Raw genomic sequence first — 10,223 nt, forward strand, 5'->3', positions numbered from 1 at the left:
AGTTTCTGTAGTTTCTGTAGTTTCTGTAGTTTCTGTAGTTTCTGTAGTTTCTGTAGTTTCTGTAGTTTCTGTAGTTTCTGTAGTTTCTGTAGTTTCTGTAGTTTCTGTAGTTTCTGTAGTTTCTGTAGTTTCTGTAGTTTCTGTAGTTTCTGTATAGTTCCTGTAGTTTTTCGAGATCCTGTAGTTTTTGTAATTTCTGTAGTTTCTGTAGTCACTGTAGTTTCTGAAGTTTGTGTAGGGTGGTGTAGTTTGTGTAGTTTCTGTAGTTCCTGTATAGTTTCTGTAGTTTTTGTAGATCCTGTAGTTTCTGTAATTTCTGTAGTCTCTGTAGTTTCTGAAGTTTGTGTAGGGTGGTGTAGTTTGTGTAGTTTCTGTAATTCCTGTGTAGTTCCTGTATACTTCCTGTAGTCTCTGTAGTTTCTGTACTTTCTGTTGTCTCTGTAGTTTCTGAAGTTCTTGTAGGGTGGTGTAGATTGTGTAGTTTCTGTAATTCCTGTGACCTGTATAGTTTCTGTAGTTTCTGTAGTTCTTGTAGATCCTGTAGTTTCTGTAATTTCTGTAATTTGTGTAGTTTCTGTACTTGAAACCTTCCAAAAATATTCTTGAAGGAATATCTATGAAATCATTATCGTATTTCCTGCATAACTCGCACTTACAGAACTCTCAAAACATTCAATACCTCAATGTATGTACCTACTTTCAGTACCTTCTGTACCTTTTTGTGCTTATTACACTTTCCGTACCTTATGCACTATCTGGACCGTCGGTACCTTCTGTGATTTTGGTACCTTCGGTACTTTATTTCACTTTTTCTGTAGCTCTGTAGTTTCTGTAGTTTCTGTAGTTTCTGTAGTTTCTGTAGTTTCTGTAGTTTCTGTAGTTTCTGTAGTTTCTGTAGTTTCTGTAGTTTCTGTAGTTTCTGTAGTTTTTGTTGTAGTTTCGGTAGTTTCGGTAGTTTCTGTAGTTCCGGTAGTTTCTGTAGCTTCTGTAGTTTCTGTAGTTCCTGTAGTTTCTGTAGTTTCTGTAGTTTTTGTTGTAGTTTCGGTAGTTTCTGTAGTTTCGGTAGTTTCTGTAGTTTCGGTAGTTTCTGTAGTTCCTGTAGTTTCTGTAGTTCCTGTAGTTTCTGTAGTTTCTGTAGTTTCTGTAGTTTCTGTAGTTTCTGTAGTTTCTGTAGTTTCTGTAGTTTCTGTAGTTTCTGTAGTTTCTGTAGTTTCTGTATAGTTCCTGTAGTTTTTCGAGATCCTGTAGTTTTTGTAATTTCTGTAGTTTCTGTAGTCACTGTAGTTTCTGAAGTTTGTGTAGGGTGGTGTAGTTTGTGTAGTTTCTGTAGTTCCTGTATAGTTTCTGTAGTTTTTGTAGATCCTGTAGTTTCTGTAATTTCTGTAGTCTCTGTAGTTTCTGAAGTTTGTGTAGGGTGGTGTAGTTTGTGTAGTTTCTGTAATTCCTGTGTAGTTCCTGTATACTTCCTGTAGTCTCTGTAGTTTCTGTACTTTCTGTTGTCTCTGTAGTTTCTGAAGTTCTTGTAGGGTGGTGTAGATTGTGTAGTTTCTGTAATTCCTGTGACCTGTATAGTTTCTGTAGTTTCTGTAGTTCTTGTAGATCCTGTAGTTTCTGTAATTTCTGTAATTTGTGTAGTTTCTGTAGTTTCTGTAATTTCTGTAGTCTCTGCTGTAGTTTCTGAAGTGTCTGTAGTTTCTGTAATTTTTGTAGATCCTGTAGTTTCTGTAGCTTCTGTAGTCTCTGTAAAAACGTGCATAACTTTGACATACGACAACCAATTGGTCTCAGAGTTTACATACGCATGCCTTTAGTGGTGCCAAGTTAAACTCTACATAATGGGGGGGGGGGGGGGGGGTAAACACATGCTCTACCCTTCATTTCTAATGAAAGGTCTCATCGAAATAAATTGGTTTGTACAAACTATAACTTTCCCGTGTGACTTTTTTTCGAAATGAGTGAGCGACGAGGCCAGGGGGGGGGGTAAAAGTTAATGTTATCTCTCATTGTATTCTAATTAAAGGTCTCAACGAAAGGTACCGTTTTCTACGAACTACCGCCCTTCTTTCTGCCCTCTTATTAAAAGTACTGGGGGGGGGGAGTGAAACTAGTTTTTTCCTTCATGGTACTCTAATGAAAGGTCTCAACGAAAGGAATTAGTTTCTACCAGCCATAGCCCTCCTCCTCGGCCTCTTATCGTGATCGGGTATATTCTCTTATACCTCAAGAACGGATTGTCGAAAGAGGTATCACGAAAATTTATATACTACCATAGTGCAACGAATCTACACAATGATACTACAGACGAGCATGAGAAACTATTCCAAATATCGGCGGGTAATGATACCCACCTCTCCAGGCGTGATTCCTAGCAGCTTCGGTTGCCTCGTTACTCTGCCGATCAGATGTTCGGTAAGAAAACTCAACCTTGTTTCAATACATATAATAAATAAGCAAATAGGTAGCTAAAATCAGATGCTGCATGGGTACATAACAAACAACAAAGCAAAACTGCGGCAACAATAAAATATTCGTTAACCGGTAAGTATATAAGATTATAACAATAATAAACAGACAACGTACCTACTGTACAGATCACATAGGCGTGCTGATATGCTTGATAAGTATGGCCATACCCTTAACAAAAGTACTTACGGGTTTGAACTTACAGGGAGTAATGTAGTTGCAGTCGAGCTTGCCTTGGTAAGTTATTTGAGTATTTTATTTATCCTATTGAAGCAGCTTCTGAGACGGTTGTACAGTTCCAGATGGCCATTCAGCCCACTAGATGGCGTGGACCAGGCGACACCACTTTCTAATACGGGGTGACGATAAAAGCTGGTAGGCGATGTACAATTAACACCCACCACTCGCAGGTAAACAATCTTCAACAATCACAGCCAAGCCAAACATATGCATTCCATTTACCGATTCCCAGTTTGAAGGTAATTTATTAAATTAGACAAATAATACAAAAAAAAACCCTAAAAGGTCAAAAGAATAAGTCTTTGGAATTTCAAAGCCTCAAGCCGTACCTGTACAATTTTCGGAAATATCCCTACGTTGAACAATTTCAACCAATAAGCAGTGCAATACACGTACAGGGTTTTTTCCCAATCCAGTCAGCCTTAAAAGAACGAACATCGTTACCAATCTACAATGTGTACAAAATGGCGCTTACCTCAGAACGTTAAGCGATAACAAAACCACACTAAAGGTGAAGAATTGCCCAAAATAAACGTATCCACAATGATACACGGCAATACCAATTACTATCGCTTTTCGTAATTAACCCAGAAGACTGGAGTACTGACAAATTTCCAATAATTAAGGATTTAACGATTTCCTCAAACATGGGAGTGCCACAACGGTCGGTGATCAAAAGGAAGGATTTTCAACGTTATTATCGGTTTTGAAGATACCGGCTCTGACCTAAAGACCTCCAAAAATTCCTCAGATAAACCAACATAGACGTTCCCTACATTGACAAACATGGCAGGCCGCTTACAGCCCTTAAATTGATGACTGGATCCTATAATAAGTAACCTACTAACCTAGCAAAACAGTTGCTTGCGTAAAAACAGTAGCAAACGGGAACAAATGATTAACAACGAAATTCCTAATGTCTCCGCCACTGGAGATCAATAACTACAATCTACATTCACAAGTATACTATTCTCCGCTACATGCATGTATAACAAAACCTCTAACCGTACTTCATTATGTACAATTATATTTTTCTATTTGTGGGACTAGTTCAAAAATTTAACCGTTACAGAGGGTACTCACAAAGCGCGATTGAGACGTCTGCAAGAAATATATCCATTGGTGATGTCAAAACAAAAGCTATTTCGGTTTAAAAAAATGCGCTTTATCTGCACAAGAGTTTTGTACAATTTATACTTGTTTGTAGGTTGTGCAGTTTGTCTATTCACTGCATTTATTGTATCTTTTGAGGTTGCTGTAGGTCTGTTGGTTTCTGTAATATTTGCCTATTCTCTAGCCGCCTTTTTAACTTTTGTAGTTTTAGTGTATGTCCTTTAACTGTAATTGATGTTGTGTTTGTCATATCTGTAGCATATATAGCCTCCGTAGTTCCCGAAATCGCCAGTCCGAAACCGTCCTCAATCCTCAATCTGGCCAAACCCTCTTTCACATCTGCCTTGAACCTCTCACACATTACCCACAATGGCTGATGCGTGCTTTGTACCCTTCATAGATAGAGTCTGCTGACTCAAGTTTTTACAGTCTCTGTACCTGGTCTCGTCAGCTACTGCCTACCTTTTGTTATCTGCCTCCTCAGCGGTGGAGCGTTGGGCTACACAGTCGGAGGTCGGGCGTTCGAGCCTGGGCCGAGGTAAGAATTTTTTATCTGTGGCAGAGGTGGGAATTTTAGCGTTCTGCCGGCTACTGCGAATTAGGTTTTCGTGCAGTTTTCCTAATTCGTAAGGTAAATACCGGAATAAAATAAATAAATAAATAGATAAATAAATAAATAAATAAATAAATAAATAAATAAATAAATAAATAAATAAATAAATAAATAAATAAATAAATAAATAAATACATAAATAAATAAATAAATAAATAAATAAATAAATAAATAAATAAATAAATAAATAAATAAATAAATAAATAAATAAATAAATAAATGATTAAATAAATAAAAGAAATAGTTTTTGAGGTGTGCGATCTGTATGGTTTTGCAGTTACCTTACTTTCTCATTACTGAAATTGAGGTAAGTAAATTGTACCACTTCAACACACTACATTGTTACTTGCCGGTAAAGTAGAAACCTTTAAAGGAGCAACAATACCTGCACTGGTGTAGTGCAAGTCACATAACTAGCTACATAAAAAATTGCTCTACGCAAAAGAAGTTTTGCATTAAACGAACAAACTCATGTCGTGTCCCGTTACCTCGAGGAATGTAGCCGAAAAAATTCGACGCTGAATGAATTAAGGTACCCACATCGTCTCAAGGCAAGGACGAATAATTAGTGCTACTTGTATGGGTACCTGCGGAATTATACTGACAGGTTCTACAAACATTAATACATGTTTTAAAAAATGCTTTTAGACGTTCTTAAACAGAGCATAAAAATGAGCTTATAGAACTAAGACGGATTAACGTCAATTTGAGTAGCTCAAATCCGCAAGTAAAAGGCGCTCGCGTTCTTCTCTCGCACTTTCTCGCCCCTTTTGTCTTTCGCACCACCGGGGCCCGAATCGTGCCGGTAGCGTGACCGAAAATGAATGAACGCGTCTTTTCAATGCCAAAACGGTTTTGGCACTTGAAAGGCGAATTCTAAAAGTAACAATCGAAGGGCCCCGGCCCTATTGAAGCTTAGGTCCTTTGTTGTGTCTCATATTTCCGGTCGCATGGTGTGAAATATATTGTGTAGTGATTCTTTTCATTCTTGTCCTTTTTGGAATTTCAAATGTCTTGCGATTCACATAGAAAAGTGACGTCACGCGTAGCCGGACCGGTTACTCACTCACAGCAAAAAAAGGATCGACTGACAAGTTGCCTTTCCCTTGATAGATGTAACCCGAAATTGGAATGGTGTTATCTCGTCGATTATCTACGTTGATTTGTGACATTTCCGTCCGGAAATGCCCCCCCCCCCTTCGCGTTTTCCCGCGACCGCTCATAAATTACTCCCGATTAATTAATTGTGTTAATCTGTTGTCGTTTGCATATTATTACCATATAATTTAATTAAAATTATACAAAGTTCGATTAGTACAAATTTGTTATTGTTGATTTACCACCGGCCACAAAAAACGCGTTACATTTACGGCCGAATTATTTATACATCTCCGCCTTTCTGTTTGTAATTAATTATATAAACAAATAGAGAAACAATTCTTAGGTGTGACTTTGTATTGCGCATTCAGAAAGGAGCGATTTCTTCGTCCCACCCTCCTCCATGGCAGCATCAACACAATGTACTTTAATTGTTAAAGAGTTCCTAATGTCCACATCAAACCTTAAGAGCTAAAAAAATATTGTCTCACACTGAACTTGAATTAGTAGACAACGAATAAAAATCAAAACATTCGAGGCCTGTGTAAATAAATAATTTAAAATATAATAGTCATCTTTCGTAGGAGGAGCGGTAGCACAACGCGAGTAAAAAAAGAACCCTGTGTGTGATTAACGCAATGTCATCAAGTGTATCCATCGGGTTTGCATTTTGAGTGTGAGACTATTTCTGGATATCACTGTCGAAGATGTTTCAGGGTGTACCGCAAGGTTCCGTGAAAGGCCCTCTATTTTACTGTTGGATGAAGCCATGCAAAATACCAATGACATTAAAGGGAAATAATTTGTTCTCCTTTACGTCTCTGTCACCTTCCAGATGATCGCTGTATCTCATTTTACCTACCCTTCCCCTTCCCGCCCAAACATCCGTCACGCCAGTAACGGGAGCATTTAGATGGGGTTTATTTTTCAAAAAAATTGAGACGAAGTTGTATTTTGGTAGGTTTGCGCATTTTTATAACTTTCGTAGTGAAACGTACACAGGGCGTCAAAATTAGAGGGCCAAAATATTCCGTCCTCAAATTTTGGATCAAATTGGCGGTCATTTTTAATGAGTCATTTAGTTCCATATGCGCAGTGACCTGTAACGAGTTCGTTCGGCATTTAGAGTAGATTATATGATCTTAATCCGGCCAATCAAGGTCATAAATTGCGTGGCAAGACTTTACTAATGGGAAAAGCAAAGTTGCACATTTAAACTTTATGAAATTCGTTAGAGGAAACGGATTAGATTCATATTTTGATTAAACGTGGCCGATCTTATGAAAAAGCGCAATTTTGGGGCGGTAATTAATTAAAATAGATAGGTAGGGATTGAACCGGAGGCATTCGGTATTGAGGCAGCGTAGCGCACGAACAATAAAGCGATAGTGATTCGGGTTTTGGCTGTGGTTTCATAATTACTTTTTCAAATGGTCATAGAACCATCGTCTGCTGGGTGGTATTGACTCCCCAGGCCACCCTGTATGGTGTTTTTTTAGAAAGGGATCGTAAAATCGTCTTCTGTCAAGAGGTATTGCAGAAAAAATGGCCCCCCCCCCCCCAGCGATAGAAAGTAGATCCAATAATAATTACATAACACCCTCTTGATTACTTTTTCGAATTTCCCCACAAAAAGGATCGTGAGTTCGTCTTCTGCCCAGAGAACATAATACCAGGGTGTCTGGGGATATGGAATACCTCCCAGCAAAGGGAGAATTGACGGTAATTGTCATGGTAGTCTTTGGAAAAAGGAAGGGGGGGGGGAGGGTATTCCATACCCCACACTAACGCTTTCCCCCACAAATCTTTTAGCCCTCAGAAAGTTCCTAAAAGTGTTTTGGGAACATCATCCGATCTTCTTCTGCAAAGAGGTGCTTAACAACAGGAAATAATTACCTTCTGTATGCTAAATGCCCCCCCCCCCCCCGTAACACTTTTGTTCATTAAACGTTGAGCTCCCAATCATTTCACAAGCTTTTTTGGGAAGATTCTCAGATCAACAAAGGGAGAATTCATCTGTCATGGTAGAAGTATTGCAGAGAACATAGTACCGAGGGGGGGATCTGGGGGTTATGGAATACTACCAAGCCAGAGAAGGGAGCTTTTATGACAATTATATAGCACCAGTACTATCATAATTACTTTTGCGAAATGGTTATTTATTTTTTATTTCTTATTTATGTTATTTTGCCTTTATTTTTGAGTAGGCTGGGTTGCAGCCGACGCTGCTCTACCAACCCAATCGTCTGCTGAGGGATAGGTATTGCTTGGAGAGTATCGCCCTCGGCAACACTTTTTCGCACAAAACTGTTTGCACATGGCGGTTTTTAGAAAAGGACCGTAAAATCGTCTTCTCCCAAAAAGTATTGCAGACAACATAGTATCGGGAGGATGACGTGGGGGGGGGGATATGTAATACTCCCCAGCGAGGAAAGGAACATCCCATGATAATTATATAAGGCCCTGTACTCTCTTGATAATTGTATGGAATGGGTAGAAAACCACCGTCTGTTGGGAGGTATTGGCTGGGGGGTATTCCATACCCCCCAGACCCTCCGGTAACACCTTTCCCCACGAAACCTTATGCTCTCGGGATTTACATGATCTTTCTTCCTTCATTTTTTTGAAAAGCAAAATTAATCAATTAAACTAGATAGGTAGGGATTAATCTGGAGGCATTCGGTTTTGAGACAGAGTAGCACTCAGTGCCAATAGTCAAGCGATAGTCAATCTGGTTTTGGCTGTGGTCTCATGATTACTTTTTCTAATGGTGATAGAACCATTCAATACCCCCCACACCGCCGGTAACAATTTTCCCCACAAAACTTTTTGCTCTTGGGATTCACATGGTACTTTTTAGGGAAGGATTGTAAGATCGTCTTTTCCCCAGAAGCATTGCGGTGAACATGTACCGGGGGGAGGGAGGGGGGTATATAACACCCAGTACTACCATGGTAACTGTTTCGAATTGATACAGAACCATCGTCTGGTTTATTTTAATTCATAATTAATCATCTATGTTATTTGTGTCAATTTTTTGCATCTTTCGTGTCTATCCTACATTTTGCTTGTAACCTCTTCCTCTTTCCTCAGTCATGTCTGCTTCCAATTCTCATAAATTGCTCTGCGCGCACACATTGTGCCTCTTTCATTTTTTCCCACATTACCCCGGGATCCTGGTAACAAATTTTTCGAATTTTTTGAATTGTCGTTAGGTATTTACAGATATTTTGGTACTGTGATGGTCTTCTGTCTCCGTGTAGGAGCGGGTAGTTGTATAACCCCAGGCAGAGGGCACAGCGTGTAGTAGAATGCGACTAAACAACGGCCAGCCAGCCTCAACCCCATGGTTTGACAAGATTTTAGTTATTATGACTTCTTTCCCGATTTCTGGCAATTTTTAAGTAAGTTTTTCTTATAGGTTGAAGTGCCAGTTGATGAACCCAGAGTCGTACTGCAAGGGAGACTTGAGAAATGAGGTCGATATGATATGAAGATGGCGAATTTTTACCAATTCGCACCATTTTGTAGACGTGTTAAAAAATTAAAAAAAAAGTAGGGATACGTCCAGGACAGATAGCTGTAGGGCATTCGGTTTTGGTGCACCAGATTGTCAAGTGCGTGTTGCGAAATAATAGTTTCGTTGGTCATCAACCGGGAAGCCGTCAGCGGGCAAATTACATTCAGTAAATTTGCTTTTGAACTTTACTGACACTCAAGTAAAGCAACCCCTAGTTAAAGTTAGCGCAAATGACACCCGCCAGTCAAAATGTTAGGAATGTCCTTAAGTGCCTATTAGACGAGTTTACATTTTATATCTTTCTCAAGGTCTCTTCGCGTCTCTTTTAAACCTTCTCCTCACTTTTGATACATTTTTACCTCCTTCTGCACCCCTTCCACGTTTTTTTTTCTGTGTCACCTTTATGCCTACCTTGTACCTTACCGTTATAGTTTTTGCGCCTTGCTCTCGACAGCTCGGAATCTCGCAGTCTTCTTCTCTCTTATTTATGTCTTTTTCGCGCTGCCTTCACATCATTTTTAACTCCTCCCACATCCTCACACCACAGTCACGAATTTCAGATCAACTTTGCCACTGCTTCATGCCCCTGTAAACCTTCTCTACCATTATTTTGCACGTTTTTGATACGTAGTATCTGAAGAGCGGACCTATAATAATAACGTGAATAACGTTGAAGGAATTAAACCCGAAACTGATTAAAAATCCGGTTAAGGACAGGGCCTATGAAATTTTAGGAATCTAAAAAATCTGAGGAAGAGCGATATGGAATATCTGTAGGATGTGAAAAATGTGGAGAAATTCAAGAATCTGGCGAGAAACAACCAAAATGAATTTGAAAGATATGATGGGTCTGAAGAATCTCAAACTTCGGAAGAATCCGAAGGAGCTGAAAGACCGAAGGGTACCTTCGAAGTAACCTACCATGGTTTTACAATGGACGCTTAACGTTTAATGCCCGAACATTTTCAGATTCATCCCTACTTTTTCTATTTTTACAAACACGACTTCAAAATGTTGCTAATCGGTGTCAGCGGCCATTTTTATTCGTTTAAGCAATACACTTTTTCTTCCTTTACCAAACCCACGTTTAGCAAAGCAATTAGTGGCGTCAGGATTTTTTTGTTATCTCTTCCAGAATCCCCCGTGTAAAGAGGGGCACGTATAATCCATTAATTC

The 10,223-nt window shown here is 39.2% G+C and overlaps 2 long non-coding RNA genes across 2 annotated transcripts; one reads left to right on the top strand and one right to left on the bottom strand.

Annotated features, from left to right (window-relative positions):
- Positions 1 to 2,272: 2,272 nt before the first annotated feature.
- LOC116161913 lies at positions 2,273 to 2,862 on the top strand. The gene is made up of 4 exons (XR_004143449.1): positions 2,273 to 2,409; positions 2,459 to 2,538; positions 2,592 to 2,700; positions 2,760 to 2,862. It is a non-coding gene; the product is annotated as an uncharacterized LOC116161913 (long non-coding RNA).
- Positions 2,863 to 2,864: 2 nt separating this feature from the next.
- On the bottom strand, positions 2,865 to 3,688 carry LOC116161912. The gene is made up of 3 exons (XR_004143448.1): positions 3,179 to 3,688; positions 3,033 to 3,124; positions 2,865 to 2,981 (listed from the first exon to the last, which is right to left on the bottom strand). It is a non-coding gene; the product is annotated as an uncharacterized LOC116161912 (long non-coding RNA).
- Positions 3,689 to 10,223: the final 6,535 nt, after the last annotated feature.

The sequence above is a fragment of the Photinus pyralis genome, unplaced genomic scaffold (genome assembly GCF_008802855.1).
Source record: "Photinus pyralis isolate 1611_PpyrPB1 unplaced genomic scaffold, Ppyr1.3 Ppyr1.4_LG10, whole genome shotgun sequence".
Lineage (NCBI taxonomy): Eukaryota > Metazoa > Arthropoda > Insecta > Coleoptera > Lampyridae > Photinus > Photinus pyralis.